Below are 18,102 nucleotides of genomic sequence, written 5' to 3'. Positions count from 1 at the left end.
AAAAGTGCCCTGAGATGACTTTTGTTGTGATTTGGCGCTATATAAATAAAATTGAATTGAATTGAATTGACTGTGCAGCGCAGCAGCAGCAGGATGCCACCGGGGAGGCCGGAGAGAGAAGCAACTGGAGAAACAACCAGGAGAGTTAGCTTGTTTGTCATTGTTGCTAATGATATCAGACTGAATAACCAGCAGCCACAAAGTTCTGTTAACTAACAAATAAAATGACCAACAGCCACAAATGGACGTTATGGATACTTCATCTCCGTGAAAGAAAGAAGAAGACGTCAGATAACGTGAGTCAGATACATCTTCTCTCTCTCTGTCTCTTTGGTCGTTAATTTCATCTCTGATGGTTAAATGTCTCTGTGGCTGTTGTGTGAATTTATCTCCATAACAAGAATGCAACAGAGATCATATAATGTGTTGTGGGTAGTTTGCTTGTTGAAGTTACAGTGAACTGTCTGAAGTCACTCATTCATTTGGAATTGATCCAGTTTTTAATTGAGCGGTTGTTCAGTCAGCTGTTGATGTTGTGTGATTAGTGAATGAGTGTGGAGGAGGTCTGGCTGCTTGTTGTGACATTTTCTTCAGTTTATTTTTAAAGCTGAGTCGTATGTTGAGTAATAAGCTTAGTAACCAGAATAACAAGTGTTAACATGTCAGCTTTGTAGACTATATTTTGTATGTCGTGCATATAGATTAGAGTGTGTAAGTCATGTATGTGATACATGCATTAATACTTTCTGATGTGAACTGACACTTTTACATCTGTGAATGTTTTTAGTGTTCAATCTTTCTAGTATTCAGCTCTGATTTGAACCTCAGAGTATCAAATTACAACCTTTGTGGCACTTTATATCTTTCTGTATACTAAGAAAATAGATAGGAAACATGTGTAAATCATGTGATATGTTGTCTGTTTTTGATTAGAACATAAATCTGTTGTTACAATAGAACAATACTATAAATTTGAATTTCACTTTGTTGGTAAAATGACACATTCTGAACCACTGCACGACTAAAATGAGCACTTCTTTGTTTAGAAACAATACGTTTATGCAGCCTTTTCACCACTCAGGGGTTTTTGTTTTGTCCTCCCCAATTTTTTGAGTCACCAGCTGCCACTGCTGTATATTTTCTGAATGGTAATTTACACATATTTCTATAAAAGTCAAATCAAGACTAATAGTCTACACCCATGCTAACAGCTCAGTGAGGCTGAACTTAACATGGGTGAAAGAAGTATTCAGATCTTTTACTTAAGTAAACGTATCAATTCCACAATGTAAAAATACTCCATTACAAGAGATAATCAGCATTTTGCTTGAGTAAAAGTACAGAGGTGTTCAGCAAAAATATTCTTAAAATTTCAAAAAAGTTATACTAGTCAGATGGCTCCAGTCAGTGTTTTTGTACCTCGTCAAGGTGGAGTTAATTTGAGCTACTTTATGTGTCATATTTTATAAACTTACCATTGGATTTCTGGGTAAAATCTTGATCTGCAAAGTAACTATTAACTACGGCTGTGAAACAGTGTTGTGAAAATTAGAATGTTTCCCTCTGAAATATGTATTCTTAACTCAAATAAAGTACAAGTAACTCAAAATTGAAATTCTGAGCTGGTGGTGGTGGCAGTTGAACATGCATAGTAGCCTATCAACCAAGTAATCTACAATGAATCCCTTGGGGAACAAAGTCTGGACAAAATTTCATGGCAGTCTGTCCTCAAAACTTAGGGGATCATCAAAGTCAATACGATACATCCTCTAGGAGGCATGAGTGAAAATTATATGGTTATCCTTCCAATATTTGTCAAGATAATGTATTCTAGACCACAGTGGTGACTGACAGACATTATCTGAGAGCCTCACTGCTTTTATTATGACTAAGAATTCAGATCTGCATTTTGCACCACATTCATGCATAAGGTCCTTTATAATATGTAGATATCATTTGACTGACTTGTGGTGAAACAGAGTGAGTCACATGTGTCATGAATAATGGCGCATTAATATTGACGTTTTCCCCCTGTGATGTCATATTTCTATCTCACTCTTTGAATGTGGTTCATTCTCTTTTTAATTCTGTTCACAGTTAAGTTTTACCATCACATTAAACTCAAAATAATTGTGGGGATTAAGCCAATCATTAAAAATATCCTCTCATTTTAATAAAAGAAGAAGCTACTCAAGGCTCAAAATCAGACCTGTCAATGCTGGAAGTTTTGATATTTTCTATGCAACCAATCTGAAACCATATCTTTTATCACACATGGTGCTCTGTGTCTCCATTTAGAGGTTTCCATTTGCCTCAGCTTTCATCTGCCTGCTGGAAACTTGCATCCATCCTGCATCAGGCTGAATCAGAGCCCTTTGCACTAAGAGCCCTTGTGAAAAATGATTGTGTCACAAAAGGAATGGGAGCTGCACACAGAAAGAGGGAAGCAATGGGGGTCAGAAAGAGAGAATATAGCATAGGAAAGCTAGAAATGAAGTAGTGAAAAGGAGGCTGAGGCATCGACAGCTTGAGTGTTTATATAGACCCTCTCTCCATAAGAGCTGGGCTACTTCCAAACTAAATGGATCTCCAATGACAACCAATCAGCTCAGAACACTTTGTTGCCCCGCAGCACAAACTGAACACATTTCACAGAAGTGCAAAAAGCGATTCATTTCATCTGCTTCATTCCAGCCAAGCTTTCCACAACCCAGCCCCAGATTTTATGCTCATATTTTTTGGATTACGTTTCTTTTCAAAAATCTTTACCCATGAGCCCTTTTGTGTGCTAACCGCCTGCTTTTTAGCATCGTTGATGGGCCCCCCTTGTCCCCGCTTTAAGACATCAGGGGAGCTCAAGGGAGGAGCTGAGCTCTGCTCCAACAGGCGTGATGATAACTGTGGTGTAATTAGAGGAATGCCACTGCATGCTTGGAAATCTAGACTAATTAGCAAAGCTTTGCTGAGTTCTCAATTCGCAAGGGCCCCACATGAAGCAAGCAAAAAATATGCTAAACTCACTGAGCGGTAAACAGATGTATAAATATTGTTGATTCATTTGTATCTGCAAACAGATACTGCAACATTATTCTACATCAAAGTGCCACAGCAGCTGGGAATGCAGTATAACAAAGTAATGTGATGTGGTCTAATTTAAGGTGCTGTAATGTCAAAACATAAGCAGTTACAGTAACTACTGTAACTTGCTGTATTGCTGGTTGCTAAGCTACTATGATATTGGGCCTATGCTGCTTTAACACAATGACAAAAGAATGGGAAGGACAAGAAAACCTCCTGTTATTGCGACTTGGGAATGTCCATGCATTATTTCAAAATGGTGACAGCTAGTCACACCATTAAGCCTAAATCAGCTAATTTTACCCTCTGACATTCGCTGTGTTAAGAACTTGTTGCGGTTATTAACAAGTGAAACCATGATACAAACTGTGTATAGTTAACTCCATTTAAATTAGCTGAATCAATGGCATTAGTGTTGGTTGTTATTGGATTTTATTCAGATTTAACTGTTGGATGGTGGTTTGTTGATGCTAATGCTAATTGCTTTCCTTTAAGGTCTGTTTTTGTCACCATGAACTCCTGAGAGAAACATCTTTAGCAGCTAAATGCTCAACTATGTTCACTAGCTAGTCGCTAACTTTGTCTGTCAGCTGTATGGTGCTGAGTAGGTAGTGTACAGTGTAGCGTACAGTGGAGCTTTTTCTTGAAAACAGGGAATTTGGAAATGACAAAGATGAGAGCTGTGAGATTGAACCAAAACAGTAAAGCTGTGGGTCGTAAAATCAAAAGAGCGAGCTGAAAGATGCTAAAACGCTCTGTAAAACTGCAGAGTTGAGCGATAATTCTCTTTGGGCTCATCACTATGAACAACATGTTTCACATATACAAGTAGTCATTTGATCCGTTGTTAATATAAAATATTCATTACAGCTGCTTTAATCATATCGCTCACTGTTGGTTTCATCTGATATTAAGATCTTTTGTGCCTTAAAAGACACTACTGTTTGCCCTGCTGGCTGTCTTGCTGGGCTTTGTTGGTGGAAGCTTATAGCAAATTTAAAAAGCTTTTGATCTACATTATTTGTATTGTATCATCAGTTTCTTTGATAAGTGGTGTGTATGCTCAGCTACCAGCTCCATCAGAGTGAGCTACACCCTGATGCGAACATGATCACCTGGTCAGAACTCATTTGGCTTTAATGACCAGTTTGCTGTGTGATTTGGCCTTTTTAGCTTTGTTATCAGTGAGGTGCCCAGACACAGGTTTCCAAACTGTCATATTAGAGAAAATACATAAAAATGATAAATAGAAGTTATTGTGTATTTCTGAAGATGAAACAGGACAATTTCCTCAGGCAAAAAGATGCTGGCATGGCTTTTAAAACAGTGTCTCACAATGGCCAGATTACAAACAGCCACTGTTCTTCTTTTCACAACTTGATCCCTGCTGGTCACGCTCTAATGGGGTGCATTGTGAATTTTATAGTCTGTGATCATGTCCTGACACTTTGAGTGGCCTTCAACAAAGATCTAAGCAGCAGCCATGATAAGAGCTGCTGATACGCTTTAAGTGCAAGGGAAAGAAGCTTTGGTGCTTCCTTTCTAGGACACATAAAGTATAACCCTTTCATGAGAAGAAAGGAGATATTCCCATTTCATAATTCCTTCTTACAGCATTAAACCGACAATACATGGACCAACTGATGTTGCATGATAACATAGTCTAGTGAAGTCATATTCTCTTGGTAGTGTTGGGTCAGCCTTACTAGCAGTCTGGTTGTACAGATGGAAATTAATGCTAGTGTATGTCCAATGTCAGTATGTTGGTCCACCACTTTGGTTCAGACTGAAGTACCTCAACAATCAGGATTGCCTTGTTTTAACTTGTTTTTCTTACCAAATACTGCATAACCTTTCCATTGGCCTCAGCTGTGCTTTGCGTTTTGTGCTAATTAGCAAATGTTACCATGCTAGCACACCAAGCTAATATGGTTAACATGATGAACATGATATCCACCGAACATCAGCATGTTAGCACTGATTTTATTAGCACAGTGACATTTGCATTTAACTAGTAAAGCCTTGTAGTCTTGTTTTCCAAACATCCAATGAATTCTGCCTCGCATCTTTCTTTCACTCATTGCTGTTTTCTAATGAGGTCAAAGAAAAGTGTTAAGAAAGGATATCATTTTCAATTAATTAAAAGAAAAAAATCCTTCAGCAGCCTCATACACTTCACCTGGAATTGCTAAAAGGTTTTAGCCTTATTTTTAGCACAGGGTAAAGTGGAAGTAGAGCTTCAGTTACTGCCAACACTCTTTGTATAAGTGAGAGATGTAATCTAAAAAATTCCTAGCATTGGAAGAACGCTTCTTTTACCTTGGATGGAAACATAAGTGTTTTTTTTCTTGGTTTCTTGAAAATGAACATTACTATCTTGCACAGTTCATTTTCACAGTGTATTCCATGGTACACCTGTAATTGAACCAAAGAAGTCAGAAATGCAAGATCACCGCATTTATCTTTCAAAATGGGAAATGTCACTCTACCAACTAGTTATTTTAAAAGTGGATTTCTTATCATTTTCTTCTGCATCTCCCTGCATTTATAAGAAATTGACGATAGTCTGGAAATTTAAAATGAAATACCTTTGTAATTAGCCCAAAATCTCTCAGTTTCTTATGTAATTTCTTTATGACTGCATTATATATTTCTGCCAGGAAAATGTATGAAACATTATGCATGACTGGAATGAATATATCTAATGGCAAGTCAGAAGTAGGAGATAAACGGTAAGTCAGAATGATGAGATAGAAAAATCTAAATTATGAGATGGTAAATCAAAAGTTTGACTTAATAAGTCAAACATATGATATATTATTATGAGAAAATTATTTTGTAATGTCATCGAATTGACTCACTATGTCAAAAGTTTGACAAAGTATCTCCTAACTTTGACTTAGTAGCTCACTGTTTTGGTTTAGCATCTAATAATTTTGATTCAGTGGCTTATCATTTTAATTTAGTATCTTATAATTATGACCTACAGTAATATGTCATTATTCTGATTTAGCGTCTTATAATTTTGATTAACTATCTCATAATTTTACTTAGTATCCCACAAATTTGAATTAGTGCATCAAAATTTTACTGCCAAGAAAAGGGCTTCTATGGGTTATGATAGTTTAAGTATTTCCTCAAAATTAGATTTAGAGTTTTCTGAAACTGATGTAAGATTAACATATTCTTCAAATGGATTTCATAATTGTTAACAGAAATCTTTAACATTTAATTGACTAATGAGAAGACCTGCTTGTTTCTGGGAAATTATGCAGCAATTGACAAGCAAAATTTAGTGATTACTTTTAATGGGCGAAAGGGGAATAATTTTCAGTAACAAGATGATGAAGGTAATAACACAGAAATTTCACTGGTATGACTTCCTGAAGGCATAAAAACTCACTTCCACATTACTGGATAATATTTGAGTCAGAGGACAAACAATGAACAATGATGAGAAGTATAGAAACCATGTAGAAAACACATGTCAAGTGTAACCAATGTGATGTTTATGATAGCTGATCCACATTTGACATTAATTTACCATATAAGCATATTGTTTGAATTATACAGTATGTGAACGTACCAAAGCTTAAGGTTAGAGGCTACAATGTTTGCTACATTACATTTATAAAGAATTTAACTGAAATCATCTGCTGGATATGTCTTCATTGGCTGCATCCTGAGAGTGTTCTTTGCTCTATCTTCTCCATTAGTTCTCAGCTAAAATGAGAACACTGAGTGTTTTACATAAAATTGCGGCAAGAAAAAAATCAGCATTTAGGAGCACTCAGGCATTGAGAAGAAGAGGCATGCAGAGTTACCAATTACCTTTTAGAAAATTAACTTCCAAGAAAAACGCCCATGCCTTGCTACACAGTGATTAATGTAATTTTACTCAACTCCTAAATATGAAAGCCTACAAAGCACCTCATTTATGTTAGTTTGTGTAACTCTGTGCAGAGGCTTAGAAACTGCCTCTTTAATGCTTTTAGTTCGAGTCTATTTTCTTTATTTTTACTCAGCATGTAATGAGATAAATTCACAGCTGGTGTCTCTTAAGTACTGTGTGCGTGATCACGTAAGTAAAACTAAAGACCAGTGTGCAGAGTGTTTGGTTATTTGAAGGAGTGAGTTCTATTATTTTAGTATCTACAGTTTACAGCACTGTCATATAAACTAATTTAAACTCACTGAATTATTGTGGAAAGACCTCCAGCCATGTAAATGTTATATACAGAGTTGGATAAGCCTTAAAGCCTCCTAAATCTACATTTCATTAAACGTGTTTAAAAAATGTTCAATGAAATGGACTTAAAGTAATTTTCAAAAGTGGTCTGGGGCTGTTTGCATTGGTTTTGGTGAGGCCCCTTGGTTCCAATGAACAGGACTCTTAATGCTACAGCATACAAGTATGATTCCAACATTATGGCGACAGTTTAGAGTTTATCCCTTTACTGTTTCAACATGATAGCACCAATCCATCTCTGGTTTTCTAAGTACTTGACTGACTGAACTCCAACACTGACTGCGAGCCAGACCTTATCGCCCAACCTCACTGATGCTCTTGTAGCTAAACGGGAGCGAATCCCTGCAGCCAGAAGCAGACTGAACATGAAGAGTGGAGGCTGTAATACGTACAGATTATTAGTTAAAAACCATAAAATTAGACATTTTTAACAGAAATTTTATCATATTCACCCTGAATCAAAATTTCAGGGCAATGAAAAATAAAATACAATTTGAAATAATGAAAAAAGGTAGAACTAGAAAGATGTAGAAATTAAGACTCACAAATGAAGACTCACAACATAAAAAACATCCATTGACTTGATAAATAATTGTATAATTACACATTTAAACAAACTTAAAAATGACTATATACACTTGTCTTAATTTTGAGAGAAATAGGTTAATGAAGGGGCAAAATACAGATATAAAAAGAAGGCTCTCAACAGTTATGATAATCTAAATCTCGGGGTCAGGACACCCTGAGGGGTCACATGATAAATCTGAAGGGTCATGATTAAAAAACATAAGAAATAAGGGAAAAAAACATGTATCAACTATAAAAAATTTGCTATTTTCTCTATTTTTTCTGTCTTTTTTATTGTGAAGACTATGAACACTGTGATAGAGAAGTCTAAGAAGGTAACACCAGTGTGCATGTAACTCACACAACCTGTGAGAAGGTCATGATGAGTAAACCTGCTTCAATTTTAAGTGTCTTAAGCCAAGGCTCTGTCACCTCACAGCAAAAGGAAAAACTTTTTTTCCTTAGAAGTAAAATTTTTTTTTTTTTTATTCATTTTGTACTTTGTATAGGGGGAAGAGTAGTTTGGATACCCAACGACACAGAACTTAATATGGTTAAAACACTGTTTTATCACAATTAAACGTTGGAGGAGTGTGCTGTCACTACTTCACCAGCCAACTAGATGCTCAAGTAACAAAGTAACAAATTTAAAAAAACAACTCAGCAACATATTGGTGAAAATTGTTCCAGAAGTCAGCATAGTGTTGCTGAGTTGTTATTACAATTAAGTGCAAACCAGTTCAACAAAACACAAAAATGATCAAAACCAGGTAAAAAAAACAAAAAACATTGAACAATCTAAAAATGTAGATTAAAAGGTAAATAAAATTCCCTTAAACACAAGCAAAATAAATTCAAATAAGAAATAAAATGACTAAAAGTCCACGTAATAATTTACTTTAAAGTCCAGAGAGAAGGAGAGGGTTTTAAAGTTCAAGAAAAAAAACAAAAAAACTCAACAGAAAATAACGCAAATATTAACTAGACTAAATACTAACTTCTGCCATGTGACACAGACACAATTGAGTTTTGAAGGAGATTAAAATAAATAAAACTAAACAAAGGCATGTCTTAGCAGATTGCATTGTAGAATCTTCAACTACTGTTTAAAGATGTCCACAGATCTGTTTAGGAGCCACAACCTTAGTTTTAGGTCTGGACTTGAATTCTTGGATGGTAAAAAATACAACCTTTCCGTCATGAGACAGCATGCCGTGCGTGCAGTGTGCAAGAGCTTTTCACCTTTTCATATTTTCCTGCTGGTTCTTTTTTATGTACCTGTCAGCCAAGACTACATGTGGTGCAAAAAGGGCTTTTGTTCTGAAATGTTCTTGTGCAGTGTAGTGCTGCCAAAGTTTTCAGTTATGTACTGTATGTTCCTATTTTGATCAGGAGAAACTCATTTAAAAAGGAGTTTAGACAGTTATTAATAAAACGTGAACATATTTAATATAGGGTTTCAATATCGGAGGAGCTGTTGAGTAATATGAAATCATGATTAGACCTCACTGTGAAATAATTATTCTTCATAGTGTAGTCACAGCATGAATATCCCCCCTGATGGGGTTTAGACACAGCTTCTGAACATCTGAAGATCACGAGGCTTCAGCTGAAGATGTGAATGGGATGTGAGCTTATTGGACACTGGGCAAGATTACTGGGCAAGGTGGGCAACAGCAATGGGGTCCCAAAAGCCTCACATTTATTGGTTTGTGGTCATTTGTTGGTGCAAACTGGTTTGAGATTTTGCATCACTTAAGTATAATATCAACTGAAATGATAAGGGCCTGAAGGTGCTTTCAGACAGTGAGAGGCTGCTGCCGTGGCTGCAGGCTACCGCCGATCCTACACCAGTACGGTACAGCACAGGCTCATCACATAGTTGTTGTGGGCTCAGCTTAAAATAGAGGAAATGGATACCAATCCTAAACATTGTTTATCAGCCCAGAGTGGATAATCATTTTGAAGATGTTGCTACAATACTGTTTCTCTTCATTAAAGGACACGTTCACAATTTTTCAAGTCTGTCCTAGAACAGTCAGGTGCACAAATGAACATTGAAACATGTTTTTCTTGCCATAATCATCCCTCCTGTTCATACTGACCATTAGAAGATCCCTTCATAATGCTCTTACAATTTAAGTGATGGTTGGCAAAATCCACAGTCCTCCTTCTATGCAAAAATGTATTTAAGAATGTATCAAGTAGATATCTTTCAACATTACAGTCTTTTTAGTGCTAAAGTCCCTCTTTTTGTTACTATACTTCCACCACAGCTCAACAGAGAAACACTGTGTGAGGAAACACAAAGAGGGAATTTGATGCTAAAAAGACTGTAAACGTGGCAGATATCCACTTGCTATGACTAATGGATATCTGCCACTAAATGCATTTAAAGGCATTTTTGCATTAAATGACTGTGTGGACACACTGTGGATTTTGTCCCCTATCACTTACATTGAAAGTACATTTGAAGGGGATCTTTTAATAGCCAGTATGAACAGGAGGAATGATAACAGCGAAGAAAACCTCTTTCACTTTTCATTTGGACACCTGACTGTTGTTTTAAAACTGACTTGAAAAATTGTGAGCGTATCCTTTAATGTTGAAGTCGAACCATCATCAACTCAGACATGACAGCTGCCCTCGCTGTCTTTGCCACTGCACTGCTGCTGACCTCTGCGGCAAAGCTGCTGCAACTCTGATGCAATAATTCTTACCTAATGCTGTTGGCCTGTCTTGTAAAGGGGCACTTTGCCAAAATAGGCTTTTAAAAACTTTTTCAGTTGATATTGAGCTCACATGGTACACTTTCTTAAATACATTTTGTCACAAAATAATTTGATTCAGGTCAGACCTGGATAAGCCAATTAGTCTTCCAGCTAGGAGTACTGCTTGGGAAAATAATGTGAGTCTGGTGTACACAGTACATGATGGGCATTTGAAGGTATACAGTAAGAGTTCCATACCTTATTTAAGTCCCTAGTGGATTAATCCAGCCATGATTGGACAGACCTGAAGCAGCCACACTCTGGGCCTGACTTTGATGAAAACTGGAGGTGGAGAGATGCAGGTGAGTAGTGTCAATCAGACTCTGAAATGACAGCTGACAGCAGTAGAAAAGGCAATAGTATTACATTCTGATAGCAAAAAGATGATAGCATAACAGGTTGTAGCTAAACCAGATTGCCTGAAGTAAAAAATGATAGAAGATAAAAAGACCTATGTCAGAATGTTTTTCATTGACTATAGCTCTGCATTTAATACTATTGTACCATCTAAACTGGTGTTAAAGCTTAGAGACCTTGGTCTTTGTAATTCCATATGTAAGTGGTTATACAGTATGACTCTCTGATAGGCAGACTTCAGATAGTGAGAATAGATATCTACCATAGTTCTCAACACAGAAGCACCGCAGGGTTGTTGCCATAGTCCCTTACTCTACAGTCTGTTCACACATAACTGTGTTGCTAACGATCATAATAACAGCATTGTGAAATTCGCAGATGACACCAGAATGATTGGACTGATAAATGACAACAATGAGGATGCCTATGGGAAGGAAGTGAGGGACCTATCCATATGGTGTGAAGACACCAGCCATCATTCTCCATAAATGAGTCGATCTATTACGGCTTATAAAAATATATTTAGCTACTTTTTTGACAGGTCTATCATATATCAATTTGTTCATTGAAATGTGAAAAACAATGTTGGACCACTGAACCTTTTGCCACCTCAGATGGTACCCATATATTTGGTCTGGCCCATGGACTCTTTGTGTGATCCAACTATAACATCAGCTAACCTCAAAAATAATGTTTTTCCTATGATTTATTTTCAGAATGAGTGATTTGTGAGAGAATGATAGATTGTTAGTGAAGTAGGTGGATGCAGGCATTAAGTGCAGCTGGAGCTGGTCATGGCTGAAACTGGTACTCAAAATTGAGGTTAAAGGACAAGAGCAAATGTTCCCTTTATTGGATGTTTTCAGGAAAATAAAAAAGATCATGCAAGGTGCATTCTCTGCCGCATAGAAATAAACTATGTAAACAAGGGCAGCTATGCTATGCTGGTACATTGCAAAACCGGCATGCACAGGAAAAAAGTCTGTAATATCACAACAACACACAATGTAGCCAGCAGCCTTCTACCCAGAGAGACGGGAGCATCTACATCAGCTACACACAGGGTCCAGAGAATAGGGATGTACCGAAAGCCGTATTTGTATTTATATTTGTTGAGGCAGCAAAATTATTTATATTTGTATTTGTATTCAAATAAAATACAAATAGGTGTAAAAACACAGTTTTTGTTTTTATCATGCTTTTAATTTTAGGATATTAAGGTATTAAAAGTTTTTGTTAAATGTTTATGAATAAACTAATTTACGAAGGAGGTCCCCACACTGGATATCGAACTCAAGTCTCCCAGATCATAGACATGCGCTGATTACAGAGCTAAAACCAAGTGTATTGCAAATGCGCAGCCAGACCTCTACTTATTTATACACCCATAACACAGAGACAGTACAGTGTGTAACGTGAAGGGAAGAACTTCAAAGGCAATTCTTGCTTTGCACTTTTCATTTATTTTTTACAGCCTAACTTTGTGGAAAGGAGAAAGGGCACAACAGGTGATGGAGAGTCCCTTGAGAGCATTTTGCTTGTGTCAGTAGCTTAGCTTTATCTCTGGGTAATAGCCCCAACTCCAGGAGTGATGTCCAAATAAGGACATGTGCATCATGTAGCAGGTGGATGTGACTCCCCTCATTGAGGCCTGCTGATAAACAAAACAGCGGAGCAGAGGAGAGAGACTGAGATAGCAATGTAACCGATCTGTGTGCTGGTATTTGACATGTTTTTTTTTTTTGTTTTTTTTCTTCCCAAAAACAAATAATTTTTAAAATATTTGTATGAAATAAATGTTCATAAAAAACCCACTATTTGTGCTTTGCCAAATAATGTATTTGTATTTGGGCCCACCCCTACCAGAGAACATAAGACAGCAATGCCAGGCAAAGCTTCCAACACCCACTGTGAACTGCATAGCAAATGCAGAGGTAGGTGTAGGCCTATTAGTTCAGCACTAGCAGCATCACTACTTGGGCATAAAATACACTACCTGCTTTTAACTAATTTTATTATTTGTGTTCTACTCCATAGTTCTTGGAGTACTAGCAGAGAATTCCCTCCCCTTTGCTATTGCTCCAATAATCATGGAGCTTGCTCAAAATCTTGCTCTGGACAAAGTGGCTTTGCAGGGAATAAAGGTTTCCACTAAAAGCTTTAACATCGGCATCGTACAAGATGGTCCATGGCCTAGGGCGGACTTTGTCTGAAAGGACCTTCTCCAACCTGAGGAGATTTCCCTTTTCCTTAAACTTGGACGAAAGTACATCAAACAACAACAAAAAGGTTGGTCTCATATTTAATTACAAGATACGTGTAATCTATTATATTACCTCTGTTCTATTTGCACTAACTCTTAGTTTTAATCTTATAATGATTTTATATATAAGCAATCAGTTTCTTGTCCAGTCTAAATGTTTATTGTGCATCTGGCAAATAAATTCTGATTTTTACATTGGGTTTGATTTGAAGGTCCTCTCCATGCTTGTCAGCTTCTACCATGATGACTTGAGGCAGGTGATGGTGGAGCATTTGGGGTCCCTAGAGGTCATGAAAGTAAATGTCACCACCTTGGGGAGGGTGCTCTGCAAGTTCTTTGACCAAAATAAAATACCACAGAAACATCTGGTAAGCATGCTGATGGATTCTTGTTTAATCATGAGGGGTAGCAAGACCGGCCTCGAGATAACGATCCAACAGCACTGTCCAACCCTGCTCAACACTGATGGAGACTCATGTCACCACATACACAATGCGGCAAAGAAGTTTGCAGCTTACAGACATACTATCAGTGGTGTCCAGATCACATAAAAAGACTATTTATTTGAATGTGTTTGAATGTTTTTCATTCATTCATTAATTAATTCATCAGAGAACTGAATTTATTACAAATCTTTATTGTTTCTGTGCAGTTCTACTTTATAGGCCCAATACATAATCTGAAAATGGCTCCCTCTTTGGCAATAATATAAATTTTGCTCCAATCTTCGTCATTTAGAGCAGTCAAAGGGCATTCAAAACAATTGCGCTGTCATATACTCATAACTTAAACAAATATTAGTGAGGAGAACCTGGACAGGTACCAAAGAAGAGGGTGCTAAAACAAGGACTGGGCATTTAAATTAGAGAATATTTACAGGCAATGTAAGGAAATGCATCATTTCATAGTCTCTCTTTTTGTCAAGTGCCAGATTCTGAATATCCCTGCCTCCAGTCTTCAGAGGGGTTTGTGCACATTGGTGGCTGGCTGTCAGCATATGATGCCAGCATGGCAATATACACGATGCTGCCAGCATACAAGATCCTCTATTTTGGCTATTTAAGCACAGAATACCAGCTTTATAGAGAGCCTCTGGGAATCATGTATACACAGTACAATGTTATTCAGATGACAAGAGCCAGAATCAGGTCCATACTTAAGGACCTAAACCGAAAAGGTGAAGATGATCACTAGTTATACAGAACTGAGTCATATACATCATGGTTACCAATGATGAGCAATATTTGCCTTATTGATACGTACTTATATTACTGATTCTTTTTCCATAGGCATGACACAGCAAGGCAAAGACAGGAAGAAAAGGGTCTGTTGAAAGATGAGGGGACTATAACGCTACTACAGCTCAACATTTACATGGGTGTATTGGCATATCCTGAAGGAATATGTCATGGTTTTCCAAGTGGGTGTTTTCGGGTATTTTAGGCATTAACTGCAACTGTTGACTGCACTTATGTATCCAATGGTGTTTCTTCCATTTAAAAACAGTTTGTTTTACATACACAGGGTAGCCAGATGTTGGTGCAACTCCAAGACAAGCAGCTTGAGCTGTTCCTGGCTTTCCTGGCTTGCTTCCTAAAAGGGGAACATATCACTCAGTGTCACCCAGGGCTCTGAGAGAGATGGTCCTGGAGGATGACATGCTGCTGCCTGCCAGGGAGATGTGTGTGGGACTGGAAGCAGACACATTCAGGGTCAGGGATCCCAATCACACTGTTAGTACCCAGCAATTTAATAACATTTGATACTTGACCTTTTTTTCTCATTGTTTTGAGAAAACATGAAATAAATGTCAATTCTGTGGTGTTCTATATTTATGCTGCTGAAGCCATTCATGGAAAAGATGAGAAAAGCCTACATCCACCACTACTGCTTGCTATATGCAGAGGAAGCTCCCCTTGGCCAGCCAGACACTGAGGGCCCTTTCTGCTCTGGACCCACTTCTGAGAGGTCACTGACAGGCAACCATCCAGCTGCAGACATTGAGTGGAATGCTGGGCCACCTCTTACCAGCTGGCAATGACATCCACCAAGGGATCATATGGTACAATGTTGATCTGTGCCTGGCCAGGTTCAAGGACGTAGAGAGCATGGTGGAGTGGTGGGGCCATGTCTTTGAGACATGAGAAAGGTAAGTACCCAGTCCTCGAGTCATCTTTCAGCGTGATGAATGAGATCATCCACCCCAGGTGTGGAAACATGCACATCTCAACATTCAATGTCATCCAAATAGTCAAATACACCCTCCAGTCCAGTGAGAAAATGGCTGTCCAGCTCTTCAAAAGGGAGGATGTCAGGTACAGGGAGGAGGACCGCACCTCTCCATACCTGACAAGAACATCCAGTCAGCAGAAACCACTGACGGCAAGCAACAGCAGCAGAACAAGTATGGCTGCCAATCATCTGGTTGTGCTCAGGAGAGCAAAACGCAGACAGCTGAAGAGGAAAAGAGGGCAAGGCTGAGGCATATGGCAAAACAGCAAAAGCGGGCCCTTGAGACACTGGTCCAGGCCAAGAAGAAAAAACTACACACAGACCCCTCTAGCCCTGTCTCCCCCACCAGTCCTAAAGCATAGGAAACTCTTTCATATTCACATGTGTGTGTTTAAGTAATCATTTTGAAAATAATTGTAATTAGTTGTGTACCTGGTGGGGCTGCCCTTTGTTAATTTTCTTTGTAAATGTGAGCATATTATACATAGAGGTACATTTGCACTTACTAAAAGAATACTCTGTACTATATTTTGCTCAATCTTGTAATTCTGTTAGCTTGTGACCAACACCAGAGTAATCCTAAAAGTCATCAAAAATGAGCATTTAGGAGCTTATTTTTCAAAGAAAAATCTCTGCAGGAGCATACCCCCGGATTAGTTCAATTAGTACCTGCAGGTATGCAACCTCCAACCAGCTGTGGCTTAATCATGTCTGCTGGCAAGTGACTTCCTCTGTTCTTTGTCTCACAGGATTATCCATCACCGCTCTTCAGTATGCTTTGGGAATATGTATGTATGTTTTAGCCGTGGCTCATGGAGCTGTATTGATTTGGCAGGGTTGTTAATTTGTCATTTACATGCTGCAGTTCCTCAAATTCAGCATATGCAGGGGATTCTGATTTGATCCTTGGAACCAATACATTTCCTGTCATGGTAATATGAGTTGGTAGGCTAATTCCTTTATAAGCCTAACAGCTGTGGTTAATGAAAACACAAAACAGATATTTCAGTGCCTTAGAGGAAACAAAGGGAATGTGCTTTATTTTAAAATGAGACAACTACCAGCTGACAAAATGATTACTGGCCTTGAAATTAGACTATTGCTTATTATAGTTTTTACATGTATATAATATTCTCACCATTCTATTCTTTCAACTTTACTGTAAGGGCTGCCCTACATTGATTTTTTGATCATGAATAAATCAAGGAGCAGGTCATTATCCTTAAGCTGCCACAATGATAATGCATGGCAACTCAGATGAATTTGAACAGTCACACGCTGATTTATACACATATGAGCAAAATTATTCAGCCAAATGTCTTTATTATGAAACTTAATTAAAGGGTTAGTTTGACATTTGGGAAGAACAGTAATTTGCTCTCTTGCCGAGAGTTAGATACCACTCTCATATCTGTTCATAAATATGAAGCCAACAGCTAGCTCTGTCCAAAGATTTAAAAAATCCATCTACCAGTATCTCTAAGCTCACTAATTGACGTTATATCTTAAACCAAAGTGTAAAAGAGATGCCTGGGACACACTGGATGCGTGAGCAGCATGTGTGTGTCACGGAACCTCTTGCTTTTCATTTTGACGCCCATGTTAACAGGTTTAGAGCACACTGCTGCGTCAAGTCATCTAGAGATTCGAGGTCTCGTCTATTTTCTCTGCGTGATGCGCACGGTTATTAACAGAAATAGACAGGGAAAGCGATAGAAAGATAGGGCTGCCAGTGGCAGAAGCGCCGCAGCAGACACGCTTCCTGTGTGGACGCTGCAAGCGTGAGAGACGCAGCAGTTCAGTGACGCACACGCACTGCTGAGGTTTACGCATCTAGTGTGTCCCAGGCGAGAATATTCAGTTTTTCAGCAGATTAAACAAACAAGATATAACTTGTTGGTTAGAGAGCTTTAGACGTGCTGGTAAATGGATTTTGTCACCTGTAGACTGCCAAGCAAAGTAGCTAGCTGTTTCCTCTGCATTATTATGGATCCCACTGACCCTAACCCTAACCCTAACCAATCTCACACCTCATACCTAAACCTAACAAACCCAACCAACAAGTACCAGCCATTTAGAGGGAGAGTAGGTCAGGTCTTGCCAAGAAAAGCAGTGGGATCCATAATAACGCATTTCCCCCTGTTTACAATCGCTATGCTACACTAAGCTACACAGGTGCTGTCTGTAGTTTCGTATTTAACAGACAGATATGAGAGTGGAAGAGATCTTATCTAACTCACAGCAAGAAAGCAAATAAGTGCGTTTCCCAAAATGTAAAACAATTGCTTTAATTGGTGAGCTTTAAAGGTATTTTTGTTATTTTTACACATACCCTGGCTAGCTGTTTCCCCTTGCTTTCAGTCTTTCTGCTAAGCTAAGCTAACTGTCTCCTGGCTCTAGCTTCATATTTAATGGATAGACATGAAAGTGGTGTTGATCTTCTCATCTAACACCCCAAAATGTGAAACTATTTTCAGTAATATTATATTTCAAAATAACCAGTGATAAGAGACTTCATTCTCTTGTGTCCAACTCTTTTTAATTTATTTTTTGTGTTTGTATCATTTTCATACTACCATACTAGT

At 38.1% G+C, this 18,102-nt stretch overlaps 1 long non-coding RNA gene across 5 annotated transcripts; it reads left to right on the top strand.

The window, feature by feature from the left end:
- Nucleotides 1-278: 278 nt before the first annotated feature.
- LOC121912537 lies at nt 279-17,830 on the top strand. Of its 5 annotated transcripts, none has more exons than XR_006100090.1 (8): nt 279-296; nt 12,889-12,956; nt 13,060-13,311; nt 13,498-13,653; nt 14,575-14,705; nt 14,810-15,018; nt 15,132-15,434; nt 15,537-17,830. It is a non-coding gene; the product is annotated as an uncharacterized LOC121912537 (long non-coding RNA). The 5 variants fall into 5 exon arrangements; XR_006100089.1 differs by lacking the exon at nt 279-296 and adding an exon at nt 10,453-10,967; XR_006100091.1 differs by lacking the exon at nt 279-296 and adding an exon at nt 14,211-14,462 and having other exon boundaries at nt 12,832-12,956.
- Nucleotides 17,831-18,102: the final 272 nt, after the last annotated feature.

This window comes from Thunnus maccoyii, chromosome 15 (assembly GCF_910596095.1).
Source record: "Thunnus maccoyii chromosome 15, fThuMac1.1, whole genome shotgun sequence".
In the NCBI taxonomy this organism is placed as follows: Eukaryota; Metazoa; Chordata; class Actinopteri; order Scombriformes; family Scombridae; genus Thunnus; species Thunnus maccoyii.
This window is presented reverse-complemented; position numbering and strand designations above follow the sequence as displayed.